The sequence below is a fragment of the Taeniopygia guttata genome, chromosome 2, assembly GCF_048771995.1.
Source record: "Taeniopygia guttata chromosome 2, bTaeGut7.mat, whole genome shotgun sequence".
In the NCBI taxonomy this organism is placed as follows: domain Eukaryota; kingdom Metazoa; phylum Chordata; class Aves; order Passeriformes; family Estrildidae; genus Taeniopygia; species Taeniopygia guttata.
The window spans coordinates 96,453,837-96,471,808 of NC_133026.1; the positions used below are offsets into that span (position 1 = coordinate 96,453,837).

At 63.7% G+C, this 17,972-nt stretch overlaps 49 pseudogenes; all 49 read left to right on the top strand.

Moving 5' to 3' along the window:
- The first annotated feature begins 86 nt into the window (after window positions 1-86).
- On the top strand, window positions 87-204 carry LOC140683080 (5S ribosomal RNA; annotated as a pseudogene).
- A 250-nt stretch (window positions 205-454) lies between these two features.
- Window positions 455-572, top strand: LOC140683142 (5S ribosomal RNA; annotated as a pseudogene).
- Window positions 573-822: 250 nt separating this feature from the next.
- Window positions 823-940, top strand: LOC140683269 (5S ribosomal RNA; annotated as a pseudogene).
- A 250-nt stretch (window positions 941-1,190) lies between these two features.
- LOC140683143 (5S ribosomal RNA) lies at window positions 1,191-1,308 on the top strand (annotated as a pseudogene).
- Window positions 1,309-1,558: 250 nt separating this feature from the next.
- LOC140683144 (5S ribosomal RNA) lies at window positions 1,559-1,676 on the top strand (annotated as a pseudogene).
- A 250-nt stretch (window positions 1,677-1,926) lies between these two features.
- LOC140683145 (5S ribosomal RNA) lies at window positions 1,927-2,044 on the top strand (annotated as a pseudogene).
- Window positions 2,045-2,294: 250 nt separating this feature from the next.
- LOC140683146 (5S ribosomal RNA) lies at window positions 2,295-2,412 on the top strand (annotated as a pseudogene).
- A 250-nt stretch (window positions 2,413-2,662) lies between these two features.
- LOC140683270 (5S ribosomal RNA) lies at window positions 2,663-2,780 on the top strand (annotated as a pseudogene).
- Window positions 2,781-3,030: 250 nt separating this feature from the next.
- Window positions 3,031-3,148, top strand: LOC140683147 (5S ribosomal RNA; annotated as a pseudogene).
- A 250-nt stretch (window positions 3,149-3,398) lies between these two features.
- Window positions 3,399-3,516, top strand: LOC140683148 (5S ribosomal RNA; annotated as a pseudogene).
- A 250-nt stretch (window positions 3,517-3,766) lies between these two features.
- LOC140683281 (5S ribosomal RNA) lies at window positions 3,767-3,884 on the top strand (annotated as a pseudogene).
- Window positions 3,885-4,134: 250 nt separating this feature from the next.
- Window positions 4,135-4,252, top strand: LOC140683149 (5S ribosomal RNA; annotated as a pseudogene).
- Window positions 4,253-4,502: 250 nt separating this feature from the next.
- LOC140683150 (5S ribosomal RNA) lies at window positions 4,503-4,620 on the top strand (annotated as a pseudogene).
- A 250-nt stretch (window positions 4,621-4,870) lies between these two features.
- LOC140683152 (5S ribosomal RNA) lies at window positions 4,871-4,988 on the top strand (annotated as a pseudogene).
- A 250-nt stretch (window positions 4,989-5,238) lies between these two features.
- Window positions 5,239-5,356, top strand: LOC140683153 (5S ribosomal RNA; annotated as a pseudogene).
- A 250-nt stretch (window positions 5,357-5,606) lies between these two features.
- Window positions 5,607-5,724, top strand: LOC140683292 (5S ribosomal RNA; annotated as a pseudogene).
- Window positions 5,725-5,974: 250 nt separating this feature from the next.
- LOC140683154 (5S ribosomal RNA) lies at window positions 5,975-6,092 on the top strand (annotated as a pseudogene).
- Window positions 6,093-6,342: 250 nt separating this feature from the next.
- LOC140683155 (5S ribosomal RNA) lies at window positions 6,343-6,460 on the top strand (annotated as a pseudogene).
- Window positions 6,461-6,710: 250 nt separating this feature from the next.
- Window positions 6,711-6,828, top strand: LOC140683303 (5S ribosomal RNA; annotated as a pseudogene).
- Window positions 6,829-7,078: 250 nt separating this feature from the next.
- On the top strand, window positions 7,079-7,196 carry LOC140683156 (5S ribosomal RNA; annotated as a pseudogene).
- A 250-nt stretch (window positions 7,197-7,446) lies between these two features.
- On the top strand, window positions 7,447-7,564 carry LOC140683157 (5S ribosomal RNA; annotated as a pseudogene).
- Window positions 7,565-7,814: 250 nt separating this feature from the next.
- On the top strand, window positions 7,815-7,932 carry LOC140683158 (5S ribosomal RNA; annotated as a pseudogene).
- Window positions 7,933-8,182: 250 nt separating this feature from the next.
- LOC140683159 (5S ribosomal RNA) lies at window positions 8,183-8,300 on the top strand (annotated as a pseudogene).
- A 250-nt stretch (window positions 8,301-8,550) lies between these two features.
- Window positions 8,551-8,668, top strand: LOC140683314 (5S ribosomal RNA; annotated as a pseudogene).
- Window positions 8,669-8,918: 250 nt separating this feature from the next.
- LOC140683160 (5S ribosomal RNA) lies at window positions 8,919-9,036 on the top strand (annotated as a pseudogene).
- Window positions 9,037-9,286: 250 nt separating this feature from the next.
- On the top strand, window positions 9,287-9,404 carry LOC140683161 (5S ribosomal RNA; annotated as a pseudogene).
- A 250-nt stretch (window positions 9,405-9,654) lies between these two features.
- LOC140683163 (5S ribosomal RNA) lies at window positions 9,655-9,772 on the top strand (annotated as a pseudogene).
- Window positions 9,773-10,022: 250 nt separating this feature from the next.
- On the top strand, window positions 10,023-10,140 carry LOC140683164 (5S ribosomal RNA; annotated as a pseudogene).
- Window positions 10,141-10,390: 250 nt separating this feature from the next.
- On the top strand, window positions 10,391-10,508 carry LOC140683325 (5S ribosomal RNA; annotated as a pseudogene).
- A 250-nt stretch (window positions 10,509-10,758) lies between these two features.
- On the top strand, window positions 10,759-10,876 carry LOC140683056 (5S ribosomal RNA; annotated as a pseudogene).
- A 250-nt stretch (window positions 10,877-11,126) lies between these two features.
- On the top strand, window positions 11,127-11,244 carry LOC140683165 (5S ribosomal RNA; annotated as a pseudogene).
- Window positions 11,245-11,494: 250 nt separating this feature from the next.
- On the top strand, window positions 11,495-11,612 carry LOC140683337 (5S ribosomal RNA; annotated as a pseudogene).
- Window positions 11,613-11,862: 250 nt separating this feature from the next.
- On the top strand, window positions 11,863-11,980 carry LOC140683166 (5S ribosomal RNA; annotated as a pseudogene).
- Window positions 11,981-12,230: 250 nt separating this feature from the next.
- On the top strand, window positions 12,231-12,348 carry LOC140683167 (5S ribosomal RNA; annotated as a pseudogene).
- A 250-nt stretch (window positions 12,349-12,598) lies between these two features.
- Window positions 12,599-12,716, top strand: LOC140683168 (5S ribosomal RNA; annotated as a pseudogene).
- A 250-nt stretch (window positions 12,717-12,966) lies between these two features.
- LOC140683169 (5S ribosomal RNA) lies at window positions 12,967-13,084 on the top strand (annotated as a pseudogene).
- A 250-nt stretch (window positions 13,085-13,334) lies between these two features.
- LOC140683170 (5S ribosomal RNA) lies at window positions 13,335-13,452 on the top strand (annotated as a pseudogene).
- Window positions 13,453-13,702: 250 nt separating this feature from the next.
- Window positions 13,703-13,820, top strand: LOC140683070 (5S ribosomal RNA; annotated as a pseudogene).
- Window positions 13,821-14,070: 250 nt separating this feature from the next.
- On the top strand, window positions 14,071-14,188 carry LOC140683171 (5S ribosomal RNA; annotated as a pseudogene).
- Window positions 14,189-14,438: 250 nt separating this feature from the next.
- Window positions 14,439-14,556, top strand: LOC140683172 (5S ribosomal RNA; annotated as a pseudogene).
- Window positions 14,557-14,806: 250 nt separating this feature from the next.
- Window positions 14,807-14,924, top strand: LOC140683348 (5S ribosomal RNA; annotated as a pseudogene).
- A 250-nt stretch (window positions 14,925-15,174) lies between these two features.
- Window positions 15,175-15,292, top strand: LOC140683174 (5S ribosomal RNA; annotated as a pseudogene).
- A 250-nt stretch (window positions 15,293-15,542) lies between these two features.
- Window positions 15,543-15,660, top strand: LOC140683175 (5S ribosomal RNA; annotated as a pseudogene).
- Window positions 15,661-15,910: 250 nt separating this feature from the next.
- On the top strand, window positions 15,911-16,028 carry LOC140683176 (5S ribosomal RNA; annotated as a pseudogene).
- Window positions 16,029-16,278: 250 nt separating this feature from the next.
- Window positions 16,279-16,396, top strand: LOC140683177 (5S ribosomal RNA; annotated as a pseudogene).
- Window positions 16,397-16,646: 250 nt separating this feature from the next.
- Window positions 16,647-16,764, top strand: LOC140683359 (5S ribosomal RNA; annotated as a pseudogene).
- A 250-nt stretch (window positions 16,765-17,014) lies between these two features.
- Window positions 17,015-17,132, top strand: LOC140683178 (5S ribosomal RNA; annotated as a pseudogene).
- A 250-nt stretch (window positions 17,133-17,382) lies between these two features.
- LOC140683179 (5S ribosomal RNA) lies at window positions 17,383-17,500 on the top strand (annotated as a pseudogene).
- Window positions 17,501-17,750: 250 nt separating this feature from the next.
- LOC140683180 (5S ribosomal RNA) lies at window positions 17,751-17,868 on the top strand (annotated as a pseudogene).
- Window positions 17,869-17,972: the final 104 nt, after the last annotated feature.

A 17,972-nucleotide genomic window follows, 5' to 3' on the forward strand; every position in this document is an offset into this window, starting at 1 on the left:
GGCTTGTCAAGCCCCTGTGGGGTTCTGAGCTTCTTCCCAGAGCGTGGTGTGGTGGGTTGAAGGCCGCCGCCGAGGGGCCGGCAGGTGCCTACGGCCTGCCGCCCTGAGAGCGGCCAGTCTCGCCTGATCTCGGAAGCTAAGCAGGGTCGGGCCCGGTTAGTACTTGGATGGGAGACCGCCTGGGAATACCGGGTGCTGTAGGCTACTTTTTCCTCCTGAGGGGGGCGCGTGCTTTTCCTTGGGCAGTCGAGGTGGGGGGCAGGAGGGAAGAGGCAGGTAGGCCTTTCTTTTTTTCTATCCCTTGTGTGTGTGTGCACTGGGCTGGGGTCTGTCTCTAGATCCCCTTGTGGGCAGGGGTGGCCCTGTTGGGCTTGTCAAGCCCCTGTGGGGTTCTCAGCTTCTTCCCGGAGCGTGGTGTGGTGGGTTGAAGGCCGCCGCCGAGGGGCCGGCAGGTGCCTACGGCCTGCCGCCCTGAGAGCGGCCGGTCTCGCCTGATCTCGGAAGCTAAGCAGGGTCGGGCCCGGTTAGTACTTGGATGGGAGACCGCCTGGGAATACCGGGTGCTGTAGGCTACTTTTTCCTCCTGAGGGGGGCGCGTGCTTTTCCTTGGGCAGTCGAGGTGGGGGGCAGGAGGGAAGAGGCAGGTAGGCCTTTCTTTTTTTCTATCCCTTGTGTGTGTGTGCACTGGGCTGGGGTCTGTCTCTAGATCCCCTTGTGGGCAGGGGTGGCCCTGTTGGGCTTGTCAAGCCCCTGTGGGGTTCTCAGCTTCTTCCCGGAGCGTGGTGTGGTGGGTTGAAGGCCGCCGCCGAGGGGCCGGCAGGTGCCTACGGCCTGCCGCCCTGAGAGCGGCCGGTCTCGCCTGATCTCGGAAGCTAAGCAGGGTCGGGCCCGGTTAGTACTTGGATGGGTGACCGCCTGGGAATACCGGGTGCTGTAGGCTACTATTTCCTCCTGAGGGGGGCGCGTGCTTTTCCTTGGGCAGTCGAGGTGGGGGGCAGGAGGGAAGAGGCAGGTAGGCCTTGCTTTTTTTCTATCCCTTGTGTGTGTGTGCACTGGGCTGGGGTCTGTCTCTAGATCCCCTTGTGGGCAGGGGTGGCCCTGTTGGGCTTGTCAAGCCCCTGTGGGGTTCTCAGCTTCTTCCCGGAGCGTGGTGTGGTGGGTTGAAGGCCGCCGCCGAGGGGCCGGCAGGTGCCTACGGCCTGCCGCCCTGAGAGCGGCCGGTCTCGCCTGATCTCGGAAGCTAAGCAGGGTCGGGCCCGGTTAGTACTTGGATGGGAGACCGCCTGGGAATACCGGGTGCTGTAGGCTACTTTTTCCTCCTGAGGGGGGCGCGTGCTTTTCCTTGGGCAGTCGAGGTGGGGGGCAGGAGGGAAGAGGCAGGTAGGCCTTGCTTTTTTTCTATCCCTTGTGTGTGTGTGCACTGGGCTGGGGTCTGTCTCTAGATCCCCTTGTGGGCAGGGGTGGCCCTGTTGGGCTTGTCAAGCCCCTGTGGGGTTCTCAGCTTCTTCCCGGAGCGTGGTGTGGTGGGTTGAAGGCCGCCGCCGAGGGGCCGGCAGGTGCCTACGGCCTGCCGCCCTGAGAGCGGCCGGTCTCGCCTGATCTCGGAAGCTAAGCAGGGTCGGGCCCGGTTAGTACTTGGATGGGAGACCGCCTGGGAATACCGGGTGCTGTAGGCTACTTTTTCCTCCTGAGGGGGGCGCGTGCTTTTCCTTGGGCAGTCGAGGTGGGGGGCAGGAGGGAAGAGGCAGGTAGGCCTTGCTTTTTTTCTATCCCTTGTGTGTGTGTGCACTGGGCTGGGGTCTGTCTCTAGATCCCCTTGTGGGCAGGGGTGGCCCTGTTGGGCTTGTCAAGCCCCTGTGGGGTTCTCAGCTTCTTCCCGGAGCGTGGTGTGGTGGGTTGAAGGCCGCCACCGAGGGGCCTGCAGGTGCCTACGGCCTGCCGCCCTGAGAGCGGCCGGTCTCGCCTGATCTCGGAAGCTAAGCAGGGTCGGGCCCGGTTAGTACTTGGATGGGAGACCGCCTGGGAATACCGGGTGCTGTAGGCTACTTTTTCCTCCTGAGGGGGGCGCGTGCTTTTCCTTGGGCAGTCGAGGTGGGGGGCAGGAGGGAAGAGGCAGGTAGGCCTTTCTTTTTTTCTATCCCTTGTGTGTGTGTGCACTGGGCTGGGGTCTGTCTCTAGATCCCCTTGTGGGCAGGGGTGGCCCTGTTGGGCTTGTCAAGCCCCTGTGGGGTTCTCAGCTTCTTCCCGGAGCGTGGTGTGGTGGGTTGAAGGCCGCCGCCGAGGGGCCGGCAGGTGCCTACGGCCTGCCGCCCTGAGAGCGGCCGGTCTCGCCTGATCTCGGAAGCTAAGCAGGGTCGGGCCCGGTTAGTACTTGGATGGGAGACCGCCTGGGAATACCGGGTGCTGTAGGCTACTTTTTCCTCCTGAGGGGGGCGCGTGCTTTTCCTTGGGCAGTCGAGGTGGGGGGCAGGAGGGAAGAGGCAGGTAGGCCTTGCTTTTTTTCTATCCCTTGTGTGTGTGTGCACTGGGCTGGGGTCTGTCTCTAGATCCCCTTGTGGGCAGGGGTGGCCCTGTTGGGCTTGTCAAGCCCCTGTGGGGTTCTCAGCTTCTTCCCGGAGCGTGGTGTGGTGGGTTGAAGGCCGCCGCCGAGGGGCCAGCAGGTGCCTACGGCCTGCCGCCCTGAGAGCGGCCGGTCTCGCCTGATCTCGGAAGCTAAGCAGGGTCGGGCCCGGTTAGTACTTGGATGGGTGACCGCCTGGGAATACCGGGTGCTGTAGGCTACTTTTTCCTCCTGAGGGGGGCGCGTGCTTTTCCTTGGGCAGTCGAGGTGGGGGGCAGGAGGGAAGAGGCAGGTAGGCCTTGCTTTTTTTCTATCCCTTGTGTGTGTGTGCACTGGGCTGGGGTCTGTCTCTAGATCCCCTTGTGGGCAGGGGTGGCCCTGTTGGGCTTGTCAAGCCCCTGTGGGGTTCTGAGCTTCTTCCCAGAGCGTGGTGTGGTGGGTTGAAGGCCGCCGCCGAGGGGCCGGCAGGTGCCTACGGCCTGCCGCCCTGAGAGCGGCCGGTCTCGCCTGATCTCGGAAGCTAAGCAGGGTCGGGCCCGGTTAGTACTTGGATGGGAGACCGCCTGGGAATACCGGGTGCTGTAGGCTACTTTTTCCTCCTGAGGGGGGCGCGTGCTTTTCCTTGGGCAGTCGAGGTGGGGGGCAGGAGGGAAGAGGCAGGTAGGCCTTTCTTTTTTTCTATCCCTTGTGTGTGTGTGCACTGGGCTGGGGTCTGTCTCTAGATCCCCTTGTGGGCAGGGGTGGCCCTGTTGGGCTTGTCAAGCCCCTGTGGGGTTCTCAGCTTCTTCCCGGAGCGTGGTGTGGTGGGTTGAAGGCCGCCGCCGAGGGGCCGGCAGGTGCCTACGGCCTGCCGCCCTGAGAGCGGCCGGTCTCGCCTGATCTCGGAAGCTAAGCAGGGTCGGGCCCGGTTAGTACTTGGATGGGAGACCGCCTGGGAATACCGGGTGCTGTAGGCTACTTTTTCCTCCTGAGGGGGGCGCGTGCTTTTCCTTGGGCAGTCGAGGTGGGGGGCAGGAGGGAAGAGGCAGGTAGGCCTTTCTTTTTTTCTATCCCTTGTGTGTGTGTGCACTGGGCTGGGGTCTGTCTCTAGATCCCCTTGTGGGCAGGGGTGGCCCTGTTGGGCTTGTCAAGCCCCTGTGGGGTTCTCAGCTTCTTCCCGGAGCGTGGTGTGGTGGGTTGAAGGCCGCCGCCGAGGGGCCGGCAGGTGCCTACGGCCTGCCGCCCTGAGAGCGGCCGGTCTCGCCTGATCTCGGAAGCTAAGCAGGGTCGGGCCCGGTTAGTACTTGGATGGGTGACCGCCTGGGAATACCGGGTGCTGTAGGCTACTATTTCCTCCTGAGGGGGGCGCGTGCTTTTCCTTGGGCAGTCGAGGTGGGGGGCAGGAGGGAAGAGGCAGGTAGGCCTTGCTTTTTTTCTATCCCTTGTGTGTGTGTGCACTGGGCTGGGGTCTGTCTCTAGATCCCCTTGTGGGCAGGGGTGGCCCTGTTGGGCTTGTCAAGCCCCTGTGGGGTTCTCAGCTTCTTCCCGGAGCGTGGTGTGGTGGGTTGAAGGCCGCCGCCGAGGGGCCGGCAGGTGCCTACGGCCTGCCGCCCTGAGAGCGGCCGGTCTCGCCTGATCTCGGAAGCTAAGCAGGGTCGGGCCCGGTTAGTACTTGGATGGGAGACCGCCTGGGAATACCGGGTGCTGTAGGCTACTTTTTCCTCCTGAGGGGGGCGCGTGCTTTTCCTTGGGCAGTCGAGGTGGGGGGCAGGAGGGAAGAGGCAGGTAGGCCTTGCTTTTTTTCTATCCCTTGTGTGTGTGTGCACTGGGCTGGGGTCTGTCTCTAGATCCCCTTGTGGGCAGGGGTGGCCCTGTTGGGCTTGTCAAGCCCCTGTGGGGTTCTCAGCTTCTTCCCGGAGCGTGGTGTGGTGGGTTGAAGGCCGCCGCCGAGGGGCCGGCAGGTGCCTACGGCCTGCCGCCCTGAGAGCGGCCGGTCTCGCCTGATCTCGGAAGCTAAGCAGGGTCGGGCCCGGTTAGTACTTGGATGGGAGACCGCCTGGGAATACCGGGTGCTGTAGGCTACTTTTTCCTCCTGAGGGGGGCGCGTGCTTTTCCTTGGGCAGTCGAGGTGGGGGGCAGGAGGGAAGAGGCAGGTAGGCCTTGCTTTTTTTCTATCCCTTGTGTGTGTGTGCACTGGGCTGGGGTCTGTCTCTAGATCCCCTTGTGGGCAGGGGTGGCCCTGTTGGGCTTGTCAAGCCCCTGTGGGGTTCTCAGCTTCTTCCCGGAGCGTGGTGTGGTGGGTTGAAGGCCGCCACCGAGGGGCCTGCAGGTGCCTACGGCCTGCCGCCCTGAGAGCGGCCGGTCTCGCCTGATCTCGGAAGCTAAGCAGGGTCGGGCCCGGTTAGTACTTGGATGGGAGACCGCCTGGGAATACCGGGTGCTGTAGGCTACTTTTTCCTCCTGAGGGGGGCGCGTGCTTTTCCTTGGGCAGTCGAGGTGGGGGGCAGGAGGGAAGAGGCAGGTAGGCCTTTCTTTTTTTCTATCCCTTGTGTGTGTGTGCACTGGGCTGGGGTCTGTCTCTAGATCCCCTTGTGGGCAGGGGTGGCCCTGTTGGGCTTGTCAAGCCCCTGTGGGGTTCTCAGCTTCTTCCCGGAGCGTGGTGTGGTGGGTTGAAGGCCGCCGCCGAGGGGCCGGCAGGTGCCTACGGCCTGCCGCCCTGAGAGCGGCCGGTCTCGCCTGATCTCGGAAGCTAAGCAGGGTCGGGCCCGGTTAGTACTTGGATGGGAGACCGCCTGGGAATACCGGGTGCTGTAGGCTACTTTTTCCTCCTGAGGGGGGCGCGTGCTTTTCCTTGGGCAGTCGAGGTGGGGGGCAGGAGGGAAGAGGCAGGTAGGCCTTGCTTTTTTTCTATCCCTTGTGTGTGTGTGCACTGGGCTGGGGTCTGTCTCTAGATCCCCTTGTGGGCAGGGGTGGCCCTGTTGGGCTTGTCAAGCCCCTGTGGGGTTCTCAGCTTCTTCCCGGAGCGTGGTGTGGTGGGTTGAAGGCCGCCGCCGAGGGGCCAGCAGGTGCCTACGGCCTGCCGCCCTGAGAGCGGCCGGTCTCGCCTGATCTCGGAAGCTAAGCAGGGTCGGGCCCGGTTAGTACTTGGATGGGTGACCGCCTGGGAATACCGGGTGCTGTAGGCTACTTTTTCCTCCTGAGGGGGGCGCGTGCTTTTCCTTGGGCAGTCGAGGTGGGGGGCAGGAGGGAAGAGGCAGGTAGGCCTTGCTTTTTTTCTATCCCTTGTGTGTGTGTGCACTGGGCTGGGGTCTGTCTCTAGATCCCCTTGTGGGCAGGGGTGGCCCTGTTGGGCTTGTCAAGCCCCTGTGGGGTTCTGAGCTTCTTCCCAGAGCGTGGTGTGGTGGGTTGAAGGCCGCCGCCGAGGGGCCGGCAGGTGCCTACGGCCTGCCGCCCTGAGAGCGGCCGGTCTCGCCTGATCTCGGAAGCTAAGCAGGGTCGGGCCCGGTTAGTACTTGGATGGGAGACCGCCTGGGAATACCGGGTGCTGTAGGCTACTTTTTCCTCCTGAGGGGGGCGCGTGCTTTTCCTTGGGCAGTCGAGGTGGGGGGCAGGAGGGAAGAGGCAGGTAGGCCTTGCTTTTTTTCTATCCCTTGTGTGTGTGTGCACTGGGCTGGGGTCTGTCTCTAGATCCCCTTGTGGGCAGGGGTGGCCCTGTTGGGCTTGTCAAGCCCCTGTGGGGTTCTCAGCTTCTTCCCGGAGCGTGGTGTGGTGGGTTGAAGGCCGCCGCCGAGGGGCCGGCAGGTGCCTACGGCCTGCCGCCCTGAGAGCGGCCGGTCTCGCCTGATCTCGGAAGCTAAGCAGGGTCGGGCCCGGTTAGTACTTGGATGGGAGACCGCCTGGGAATACCGGGTGCTGTAGGCTACTTTTTCCTCCTGAGGGGGGCGCGTGCTTTTCCTTGGGCAGTCGAGGTGGGGGGCAGGAGGGAAGAGGCAGGTAGGCCTTTCTTTTTTTCTATCCCTTGTGTGTGTGTGCACTGGGCTGGGGTCTGTCTCTAGATCCCCTTGTGGGCAGGGGTGGCCCTGTTGGGCTTGTCAAGCCCCTGTGGGGTTCTCAGCTTCTTCCCGGAGCGTGGTGTGGTGGGTTGAAGGCCGCCGCCGAGGGGCCGGCAGGTGCCTACGGCCTGCCGCCCTGAGAGCGGCCGGTCTCGCCTGATCTCGGAAGCTAAGCAGGGTCGGGCCCGGTTAGTACTTGGATGGGTGACCGCCTGGGAATACCGGGTGCTGTAGGCTACTATTTCCTCCTGAGGGGGGCGCGTGCTTTTCCTTGGGCAGTCGAGGTGGGGGGCAGGAGGGAAGAGGCAGGTAGGCCTTGCTTTTTTTCTATCCCTTGTGTGTGTGTGCACTGGGCTGGGGTCTGTCTCTAGATCCCCTTGTGGGCAGGGGTGGCCCTGTTGGGCTTGTCAAGCCCCTGTGGGGTTCTCAGCTTCTTCCCGGAGCGTGGTGTGGTGGGTTGAAGGCCGCCGCCGAGGGGCCGGCAGGTGCCTACGGCCTGCCGCCCTGAGAGCGGCCGGTCTCGCCTGATCTCGGAAGCTAAGCAGGGTCGGGCCCGGTTAGTACTTGGATGGGAGACCGCCTGGGAATACCGGGTGCTGTAGGCTACTTTTTCCTCCTGAGGGGGGCGCGTGCTTTTCCTTGGGCAGTCGAGGTGGGGGGCAGGAGGGAAGAGGCAGGTAGGCCTTGCTTTTTTTCTATCCCTTGTGTGTGTGTGCACTGGGCTGGGGTCTGTCTCTAGATCCCCTTGTGGGCAGGGGTGGCCCTGTTGGGCTTGTCAAGCCCCTGTGGGGTTCTCAGCTTCTTCCCGGAGCGTGGTGTGGTGGGTTGAAGGCCGCCGCCGAGGGGCCGGCAGGTGCCTACGGCCTGCCGCCCTGAGAGCGGCCGGTCTCGCCTGATCTCGGAAGCTAAGCAGGGTCGGGCCCGGTTAGTACTTGGATGGGAGACCGCCTGGGAATACCGGGTGCTGTAGGCTACTTTTTCCTCCTGAGGGGGGCGCGTGCTTTTCCTTGGGCAGTCGAGGTGGGGGGCAGGAGGGAAGAGGCAGGTAGGCCTTGCTTTTTTTCTATCCCTTGTGTGTGTGTGCACTGGGCTGGGGTCTGTCTCTAGATCCCCTTGTGGGCAGGGGTGGCCCTGTTGGGCTTGTCAAGCCCCTGTGGGGTTCTCAGCTTCTTCCCGGAGCGTGGTGTGGTGGGTTGAAGGCCGCCACCGAGGGGCCTGCAGGTGCCTACGGCCTGCCGCCCTGAGAGCGGCCGGTCTCGCCTGATCTCGGAAGCTAAGCAGGGTCGGGCCCGGTTAGTACTTGGATGGGAGACCGCCTGGGAATACCGGGTGCTGTAGGCTACTTTTTCCTCCTGAGGGGGGCGCGTGCTTTTCCTTGGGCAGTCGAGGTGGGGGGCAGGAGGGAAGAGGCAGGTAGGCCTTGCTTTTTTTCTATCCCTTGTGTGTGTGTGCACTGGGCTGGGGTCTGTCTCTAGATCCCCTTGTGGGCAGGGGTGGCCCTGTTGGGCTTGTCAAGCCCCTGTGGGGTTCTCAGCTTCTTCCCGGAGCGTGGTGTGGTGGGTTGAAGGCCGCCGCCGAGGGGCCGGCAGGTGCCTACGGCCTGCCGCCCTGAGAGCGGCCGGTCTCGCCTGATCTCGGAAGCTAAGCAGGGTCGGGCCCGGTTAGTACTTGGATGGGAGACCGCCTGGGAATACCGGGTGCTGTAGGCTACTTTTTCCTCCTGAGGGGGGCGCGTGCTTTTCCTTGGGCAGTCGAGGTGGGGGGCAGGAGGGAAGAGGCAGGTAGGCCTTGCTTTTTTTCTATCCCTTGTGTGTGTGTGCACTGGGCTGGGGTCTGTCTCTAGATCCCCTTGTGGGCAGGGGTGGCCCTGTTGGGCTTGTCAAGCCCCTGTGGGGTTCTCAGCTTCTTCCCGGAGCGTGGTGTGGTGGGTTGAAGGCCGCCGCCGAGGGGCCGGCAGGTGCCTACGGCCTGCCGCCCTGAGAGCGGCCGGTCTCGCCTGATCTCGGAAGCTAAGCAGGGTCGGGCCCGGTTAGTACTTGGATGGGTGACCGCCTGGGAATACCGGGTGCTGTAGGCTACTTTTTCCTCCTGAGGGGGGCGCGTGCTTTTCCTTGGGCAGTCGAGGTGGGGGGCAGGAGGGAAGAGGCAGGTAGGCCTTGCTTTTTTTCTATCCCTTGTGTGTGTGTGCACTGGGCTGGGGTCTGTCTCTAGATCCCCTTGTGGGCAGGGGTGGCCCTGTTGGGCTTGTCAAGCCCCTGTGGGGTTCTCAGCTTCTTCCCGGAGCGTGGTGTGGTGGGTTGAAGGCCGCCGCCGAGGGGCCGGCAGGTGCCTACGGCCTGCCGCCCTGAGAGCGGCCGGTCTCGCCTGATCTCGGAAGCTAAGCAGGGTCGGGCCCGGTTAGTACTTGGATGGGAGACCGCCTGGGAATACCGGGTGCTGTAGGCTACTTTTTCCTCCTGAGGGGGGCGCGTGCTTTTCCTTGGGCAGTCGAGGTGGGGGGCAGGAGGGAAGAGGCAGGTAGGCCTTGCTTTTTTTCTATCCCTTGTGTGTGTGTGCACTGGGCTGGGGTCTGTCTCTAGATCCCCTTGTGGGCAGGGGTGGCCCTGTTGGGCTTGTCAAGCCCCTGTGGGGTTCTCAGCTTCTTCCCGGAGCGTGGTGTGGTGGGTTGAAGGCCGCCGCCGAGGGGCCGGCAGGTGCCTACGGCCTGCCGCCCTGAGAGCGGCCGGTCTCGCCTGATCTCGGAAGCTAAGCAGGGTCGGGCCCGGTTAGTACTTGGATGGGAGACCGCCTGGGAATACCGGGTGCTGTAGGCTACTTTTTCCTCCTGAGGGGGGCGCGTGCTTTTCCTTGGGCAGTCGAGGTGGGGGGCAGGAGGGAAGAGGCAGGTAGGCCTTGCTTTTTTTCTATCCCTTGTGTGTGTGTGCACTGGGCTGGGGTCTGTCTCTAGATCCCCTTGTGGGCAGGGGTGGCCCTGTTGGGCTTGTCAAGCCCCTGTGGGGTTCTCAGCTTCTTCCCGGAGCGTGGTGTGGTGGGTTGAAGGCCGCCGCCGAGGGGCCGGCAGGTGCCTACGGCCTGCCGCCCTGAGAGCGGCCGGTCTCGCCTGATCTCGGAAGCTAAGCAGGGTCGGGCCCGGTTAGTACTTGGATGGGAGACCGCCTGGGAATACCGGGTGCTGTAGGCTACTTTTTCCTCCTGAGGGGGGCGCGTGCTTTTCCTTGGGCAGTCGAGGTGGGGGGCAGGAGGGAAGAGGCAGGTAGGCCTTGCTTTTTTTCTATCCCTTGTGTGTGTGTGCACTGGGCTGGGGTCTGTCTCTAGATCCCCTTGTGGGCAGGGGTGGCCCTGTTGGGCTTGTCAAGCCCCTGTGGGGTTCTCAGCTTCTTCCCGGAGCGTGGTGTGGTGGGTTGAAGGCCGCCGCCGAGGGGCCGGCAGGTGCCTACGGCCTGCCGCCCTGAGAGCGGCCGGTCTCGCCTGATCTCGGAAGCTAAGCAGGGTCGGGCCCGGTTAGTACTTGGATGGGAGACCGCCTGGGAATACCGGGTGCTGTAGGCTACTTTTTCCTCCTGAGGGGGGCGCGTGCTTTTCCTTGGGCAGTCGAGGTGGGGGGCAGGAGGGAAGAGGCAGGTAGGCCTTGCTTTTTTTCTATCCCTTGTGTGTGTGTGCACTGGGCTGGGGTCTGTCTCTAGATCCCCTTGTGGGCAGGGGTGGCCCTGTTGGGCTTGTCAAGCCCCTGTGGGGTTCTCAGCTTCTTCCCGGAGCGTGGTGTGGTGGGTTGAAGGCCGCCGCCGAGGGGCCGGCAGGTGCCTACGGCCTGCCGCCCTGAGAGCGGCCGGTCTCGCCTGATCTCGGAAGCTAAGCAGGGTCGGGCCCGGTTAGTACTTGGATGGGTGACCGCCTGGGAATACCGGGTGCTGTAGGCTACTTTTTCCTCCTGAGGGGGGCGCGTGCTTTTCCTTGGGCAGTCGAGGTGCGGGGCAGGAGGGAAGAGGCAGGTAGGCCTTGCTTTTTTTCTATCCCTTGTGTGTGTGTGCACTGGGCTGGGGTCTGTCTCTAGATCCCCTTGTGGGCAGGGGTGGCCCTGTTGGGCTTGTCAAGCCCCTGTGGGGTTCTCAGCTTCTTCCCGGAGCGTGGTGTGGTGGGTTGAAGGCTGCCGCCGAGGGGCCGGCAGGTGCCTACGGCCTGCCGCCCTGAGAGCGGCCGGTCTCGCCTGATCTCGGAAGCTAAGCAGGGTCGGGCCCGGTTAGTACTTGGATGGGAGACCGCCTGTGAATACCGGGTGCTGTAGGCTACTTTTTCCTCCTGAGGGGGGCGCGTGCTTTTCCTTGGGCAGTCGAGGTGGGGGGCAGGAGGGAAGAGGCAGGTAGGCCTTGCTTTTTTTCTATCCCTTGTGTGTGTGTGCACTGGGCTGGGGTCTGTCTCTAGATCCCCTTGTGGGCAGGGGTGGCCCTGTTGGGCTTGTCAAGCCCCTGTGGGGTTCTCAGCTTCTTCCCGGAGCGTGGTGTGGTGGGTTGAAGGCCGCCGCCGAGGGGCCGGCAGGTGCCTACGGCCTGCCGCCCTGAGAGCGGCCGGTCTCGCCTGATCTCGGAAGCTAAGCAGGGTCGGGCCCGGTTAGTACTTGGATGGGAGACCGCCTGGGAATACCGGGTGCTGTAGGCTACTTTTTCCTCCTGAGGGGGGCGCGTGCTTTTCCTTGGGCAGTCGAGGTGGGGGGCAGGAGGGAAGAGGCAGGTAGGCCTTGCTTTTTTTCTATCCCTTGTGTGTGTGTGCACTGGGCTGGGGTCTGTCTCTAGATCCCCTTGTGGGCAGGGGTGGCCCTGTTGGGCTTGTCAAGCCCCTGTGGGGTTCTCAGCTTCTTCCCGGAGCGTGGTGTGGTGGGTTGAAGGCCGCCGCCGAGGGGCCGGCAGGTGCCTACGGCCTGCCGCCCTGAGAGCGGCCGGTCTCGCCTGATCTCGGAAGCTAAGCAGGGTCGGGCCCGGTTAGTACTTGGATGGGTGACCGCCTGGGAATACCGGGTGCTGTAGGCTACTTTTTCCTCCTGAGGGGGGCGCGTGCTTTTCCTTGGGCAGTCGAGGTGGGGGGCAGGAGGGAAGAGGCAGGTAGGCCTTGCTTTTTTTCTATCCCTTGTGTGTGTGTGCACTGGGCTGGGGTCTGTCTCTAGATCCCCTTGTGGGCAGGGGTGGCCCTGTTGGGCTTGTCAAGCCCCTGTGGGGTTCTCAGCTTCTTCCCGGAGCGTGGTGTGGTGGGTTGAAGGCCGCCGCCGAGGGGCCGGCAGGTGCCTACGGCCTGCCGCCCTGAGAGCGGCCGGTCTCGCCTGATCTCGGAAGCTAAGCAGGGTCGGGCCCGGTTAGTACTTGGATGGGAGACCGCCTGGGAATACCGGGTGCTGTAGGCTACTTTTTCCTCCTGAGGGGGGCGCGTGCTTTTCCTTGGGCAGTCGAGGTGGGGGGCAGGAGGGAAGAGGCAGGTAGGCCTTGCTTTTTTTCTATCCCTTGTGTGTGTGTGCACTGGGCTGGGGTCTGTCTCTAGATCCCCTTGTGGGCAGGGGTGGCCCTGTTGGGCTTGTCAAGCCCCTGTGGGGTTCTCAGCTTCTTCCCGGAGCGTGGTGTGGTGGGTTGAAGGCCGCCGCCAAGGGGCCTGCAGGTGCCTACGGCCTGCCGCCCTGAGAGCGGCCGGTCTCGCCTGATCTCGGAAGCTAAGCAGGGTCGGGCCCGGTTAGTACTTGGATGGGAGACCGCCTGGGAATACCGGGTGCTGTAGGCTACTTTTTCCTCCTGAGGGGGGCGCGTGCTTTTCCTTGGGCAGTCGAGGTGGGGGGCAGGAGGGAAGAGGCAGGTAGGCCTTGCTTTTTTTCTATCCCTTGTGTGTGTGTGCACTGGGCTGGGGTCTGTCTCTAGATCCCCTTGTGGGCAGGGGTGGCCCTGTTGGGCTTGTCAAGCCCCTGTGGGGTTCTCAGCTTCTTCCCGGAGCGTGGTGTGGTGGGTTGAAGGCCGCCACCGAGGGGCCTGCAGGTGCCTACGGCCTGCCGCCCTGAGAGCGGCCGGTCTCGCCTGATCTCGGAAGCTAAGCAGGGTCGGGCCCGGTTAGTACTTGGATGGGAGACCGCCTGGGAATACCGGGTGCTGTAGGCTACTTTTTCCTCCTGAGGGGGGCGCGTGCTTTTCCTTGGGCAGTCGAGGTGGGGGGCAGGAGGGAAGAGGCAGGTAGGCCTTTCTTTTTTTCTATCCCTTGTGTGTGTGTGCACTGGGCTGGGGTCTGTCTCTAGATCCCCTTGTGGGCAGGGGTGGCCCTGTTGGGCTTGTCAAGCCCCTGTGGGGTTCTCAGCTTCTTCCCGGAGCGTGGTGTGGTGGGTTGAAGGCCGCCGCCGAGGGGCCGGCAGGTGCCTACGGCCTGCCGCCCTGAGAGCGGCCGGTCTCGCCTGATCTCGGAAGCTAAGCAGGGTCGGGCCCGGTTAGTACTTGGATGGGAGACCGCCTGGGAATACCGGGTGCTGTAGGCTACTTTTTCCTCCTGAGGGGGGCGCGTGCTTTTCCTTGGGCAGTCGAGGTGGGGGGCAGGAGGGAAGAGGCAGGTAGGCCTTTCTTTTTTTCTATCCCTTGTGTGTGTGTGCACTGGGCTGGGGTCTGTCTCTAGATCCCCTTGTGGGCAGGGGTGGCCCTGTTGGGCTTGTCAAGCCCCTGTGGGGTTCTCAGCTTCTTCCCGGAGCGTGGTGTGGTGGGTTGAAGGCCGCCGCCGAGGGGCCGGCAGGTGCCTACGGCCTGCCGCCCTGAGAGCGGCCGGTCTCGCCTGATCTCGGAAGCTAAGCAGGGTCGGGCCCGGTTAGTACTTGGATGGGAGACCGCCTGGGAATACCGGGTGCTGTAGGCTACTTTTTCCTCCTGAGGGGGGCGCGTGCTTTTCCTTGGGCAGTCGAGGTGGGGGGCAGGAGGGAAGAGGCAGGTAGGCCTTGCTTTTTTTCTATCCCTTGTGTGTGTGTGCACTGGGCTGGGGTCTGTCTCTAGATCCCCTTGTGGGCAGGGGTGGCCCTGTTGGGCTTGTCAAGCCCCTGTGGGGTTCTCAGCTTCTTCCCGGAGCGTGGTGTGGTGGGTTGAAGGCCGCCGCCGAGGGGCCAGCAGGTGCCTACGGCCTGCCGCCCTGAGAGCGGCCAGTCTCGCCTGATCTCGGAAGCTAAGCAGGGTCGGGCCCGGTTAGTACTTGGATGGGTGACCGCCTGGGAATACCGGGTGCTGTAGGCTACTTTTTCCTCCTGAGGGGGGCGCGTGCTTTTTCTTGGGCAGTCGAGGTGGGGGGCAGGAGGGAAGAGGCAGGTAGGCCTTGCTTTTTTTCTATCCCTTGTGTGTGTGTGCACTGGGCTGGGGTCTGTCTCTAGATCCCCTTGTGGGCAGGGGTGGCCCTGTTGGGCTTGTCAAGCCCCTGTGGGGTTCTGAGCTTCTTCCCAGAGCGTGGTGTGGTGGGTTGAAGGCCGCCGCCGAGGGGCCGGCAGGTGCCTACGGCCTGCCGCCCTGAGAGCGGCCGGTCTCGCCTGATCTCGGAAGCTAAGCAGGGTCGGGCCCGGTTAGTACTTGGATGGGAGACCGCCTGGGAATACCGGGTGCTGTAGGCTACTTTTTCCTCCTGAGGGGGGCGCGTGCTTTTCCTTGGGCAGTCGAGGTGGGGGGCAGGAGGGAAGAGGCAGGTAGGCCTTGCTTTTTTTCTATCCCTTGTGTGTGTGTGCACTGGGCTGGGGTCTGTCTCTAGATCCCCTTGTGGGCAGGGGTGGCCCTGTTGGGCTTGTCAAGCCCCTGTGGGGTTCTCAGCTTCTTCCCGGAGCGTGGTGTGGTGGGTTGAAGGCCGCCGCCGAGGGGCCGGCAGGTGCCTACGGCCTGCCGCCCTGAGAGCGGCCGGTCTCGCCTGATCTCGGAAGCTAAGCAGGGTCGGGCCCGGTTAGTACTTGGATGGGAGACCGCCTGGGAATACCGGGTGCTGTAGGCTACTTTTTCCTCCTGAGGGGGGCGCGTGCTTTTCCTTGGGCAGTCGAGGTGGGGGGCAGGAGGGAAGAGGCAGGTAGGCCTTTCTTTTTTTCTATCCCTTGTGTGTGTGTGCACTGGGCTGGGGTCTGTCTCTAGATCCCCTTGTGGGCAGGGGTGGCCCTGTTGGGCTTGTCAAGCCCCTGTGGGGTTCTCAGCTTCTTCCCGGAGCGTGGTGTGGTGGGTTGAAGGCCGCCGCCGAGGGGCCGGCAGGTGCCTACGGCCTGCCGCCCTGAGAGCGGCCGGTCTCGCCTGATCTCGGAAGCTAAGCAGGGTCGGGCCCGGTTAGTACTTGGATGGGTGACCGCCTGGGAATACCGGGTGCTGTAGGCTACTATTTCCTCCTGAGGGGGGCGCGTGCTTTTCCTTGGGCAGTCGAGGTGGGGGGCAGGAGGGAAGAGGCAGGTAGGCCTTGCTTTTTTTCTATCCCTTGTGTGTGTGTGCACTGGGCTGGGGTCTGTCTCTAGATCCCCTTGTGGGCAGGGGTGGCCCTGTTGGGCTTGTCAAGCCCCTGTGGGGTTCTCAGCTTCTTCCCGGAGCGTGGTGTGGTGGGTTGAAGGCCGCCGCCGAGGGGCCGGCAGGTGCCTACGGCCTGCCGCCCTGAGAGCGGCCGGTCTCGCCTGATCTCGGAAGCTAAGCAGGGTCGGGCCCGGTTAGTACTTGGATGGGAGACCGCCTGGGAATACCGGGTGCTGTAGGCTACTTTTTCCTCCTGAGGGGGGCGCGTGCTTTTCCTTGGGCAGTCGAGGTGGGGGGCAGGAGGGAAGAGGCAGGTAGGCCTTGCTTTTTTTCTATCCCTTGTGTGTGTGTGCACTGGGCTGGGGTCTGTCTCTAGATCCCCTTGTGGGCAGGGGTGGCCCTGTTGGGCTTGTCAAGCCCCTGTGGGGTTCTCAGCTTCTTCCCGGAGCGTGGTGTGGTGGGTTGAAGGCCGCCGCCGAGGGGCCGGCAGGTGCCTACGGCCTGCCGCCCTGAGAGCGGCCGGTCTCGCCTGATCTCGGAAGCTAAGCAGGGTCGGGCCCGGTTAGTACTTGGATGGGAGACCGCCTGGGAATACCGGGTGCTGTAGGCTACTTTTTCCTCCTGAGGGGGGCGCGTGCTTTTCCTTGGGCAGTCGAGGTGGGGGGCAGGAGGGAAGAGGCAGGTAGGCCTTGCTTTTTTTCTATCCCTTGTGTGTGTGTGCACTGGGCTGGGGTCTGTCTCTAGATCCCCTTGTGGGCAGGGGTGGCCCTGTTGGGCTTGTCAAGCCCCTGTGGGGTTCTCAGCTTCTTCCCGGAGCGTGGTGTGGTGGGTTGAAGGCCGCCACCGAGGGGCCTGCAGGTGCCTACGGCCTGCCGCCCTGAGAGCGGCCGGTCTCGCCTGATCTCGGAAGCTAAGCAGGGTCGGGCCCGGTTAGTACTTGGATGGGAGACCGCCTGGGAATACCGGGTGCTGTAGGCTACTTTTTCCTCCTGAGGGGGGCGCGTGCTTTTCCTTGGGCAGTCGAGGTGGGGGGCAGGAGGGAAGAGGCAGGTAGGCCTTGCTTTTTTTCTATCCCTTGTGTGTGTGTGCACTGGGCTGGGGTCTGTCTCTAGATCCCCTTGTGGGCAGGGGTGGCCCTGTTGGGCTTGTCAAGCCCCTGTGGGGTTCTCAGCTTCTTCCCGGAGCGTGGTGTGGTGGGTTGAAGGCCGCCGCCGAGGGGCCGGCAGGTGCCTACGGCCTGCCGCCCTGAGAGCGGCCGGTCTCGCCTGATCTCGGAAGCTAAGCAGGGTCGGGCCCGGTTAGTACTTGGATGGGAGACCGCCTGGGAATACCGGGTGCTGTAGGCTACTTTTTCCTCCTGAGGGGGGCGCGTGCTTTTCCTTGGGCAGTCGAGGTGGGGGGCAGGAGGGAAGAGGCAGGTAGGCCTTGCTTTTTTTCTATCCCTTGTGTGTGTGTGCACTGGGCTGGGGTCTGTCTCTAGATCCCCTTGTGGGCAGGGGTGGCCCTGTTGGGCTTGTCAAGCCCCTGTGGGGTTCTCAGCTTCTTCCCGGAGCGTGGTGTGGTGGGTTGAAGGCCGCCGCCGAGGGGCCGGCAGGTGCCTACGGCCTGCCGCCCTGAGAGCGGCCGGTCTCGCCTGATCTCGGAAGCTAAGCAGGGTCGGGCCCGGTTAGTACTTGGATGGGTGACCGCCTGGGAATACCGGGTGCTGTAGGCTACTTTTTCCTCCTGAGGGGGGCGCGTGCTTTTCCTTGGGCAGTCGAGGTGGGGGGCAGGAGGGAAGAGGCAGGTAGGCCTTGCTTTTTTTCTATCCCTTGTGTGTGTGTGCACTGGGCTGGGGTCTGTCTCTAGATCCCCTTGTGGGCAGGGGTGGCCCTGTTGGGCTTGTCAAGCCCCTGTGGGGTTCTCAGCTTCTTCCCGGAGCGTGGTGTGGTGGGTTGAAGGCCGCCGCCGAGGGGCCGGCAGGTGCCTACGGCCTGCCGCCCTGAGAGCGGCCGGTCTCGCCTGATCTCGGAAGCTAAGCAGGGTCGGGCCCGGTTAGTACTTGGATGGGAGACCGCCTGGGAATACCGGGTGCTGTAGGCTACTTTTTCCTCCTGAGGGGGGCGCGTGCTTTTCCTTGGGCAGTCGAGGTGGGGGGCAGGAGGGAAGAGGCAGGTAGGCCTTGCTTTTTTTCTATCCCTTGTGTGTGTGTGCACTGGGCTGGGGTCTGTCTCTAGATCCCCTTGTGGGCAGGGGTGGCCCTGTTGGGCTTGTCAAGCCCCTGTGGGGTTCTCAGCTTCTTCCCGGAGCGTGGTGTGGTGGGTTGAAGGCCGCCGCCGAGGGGCCGGCAGGTGCCTACGGCCTGCCGCCCTGAGAGCGGCCGGTCTCGCCTGATCTCGGAAGCTAAGCAGGGTCGGGCCCGGTTAGTACTTGGATGGGAGACCGCCTGGGAATACCGGGTGCTGTAGGCTACTTTTTCCTCCTGAGGGGGGCGCGTGCTTTTCCTTGGGCAGTCGAGGTGGGGGGCAGGAGGGAAGAGGCAGGTAGGCCTTGCTTTTTTTCTATCCCTTGTGTGTGTGTGCACTGGGCTGGGGTCTGTCTCTAGATCCCCTTGTGGGCAGGGGTGGCCCTGTTGGGCTTGTCAAGCCCCTGTGGTGTTCTCAGCTTCTTCCCGGAGCGTGGTGTGGTGGGTTGAAGGCCGCCGCCGAGGGGCCGGCAGGTGCCTACGGCCTGCCGCCCTGAGAGCGGCCGGTCTCGCCTGATCTCGGAAGCTAAGCAGGGTCGGGCCCGGTTAGTACTTGGATGGGAGACCGCCTGGGAATACCGGGTGCTGTAGGCTACTTTTTCCTCCTGAGGGGGGCGCGTGCTTTTCCTTGGGCAGTCGAGGTGGGGGGCAGGAGGGAAGAGGCAGGTAGGCCTTGCTTTTTTTCTATCCCTTGTGTG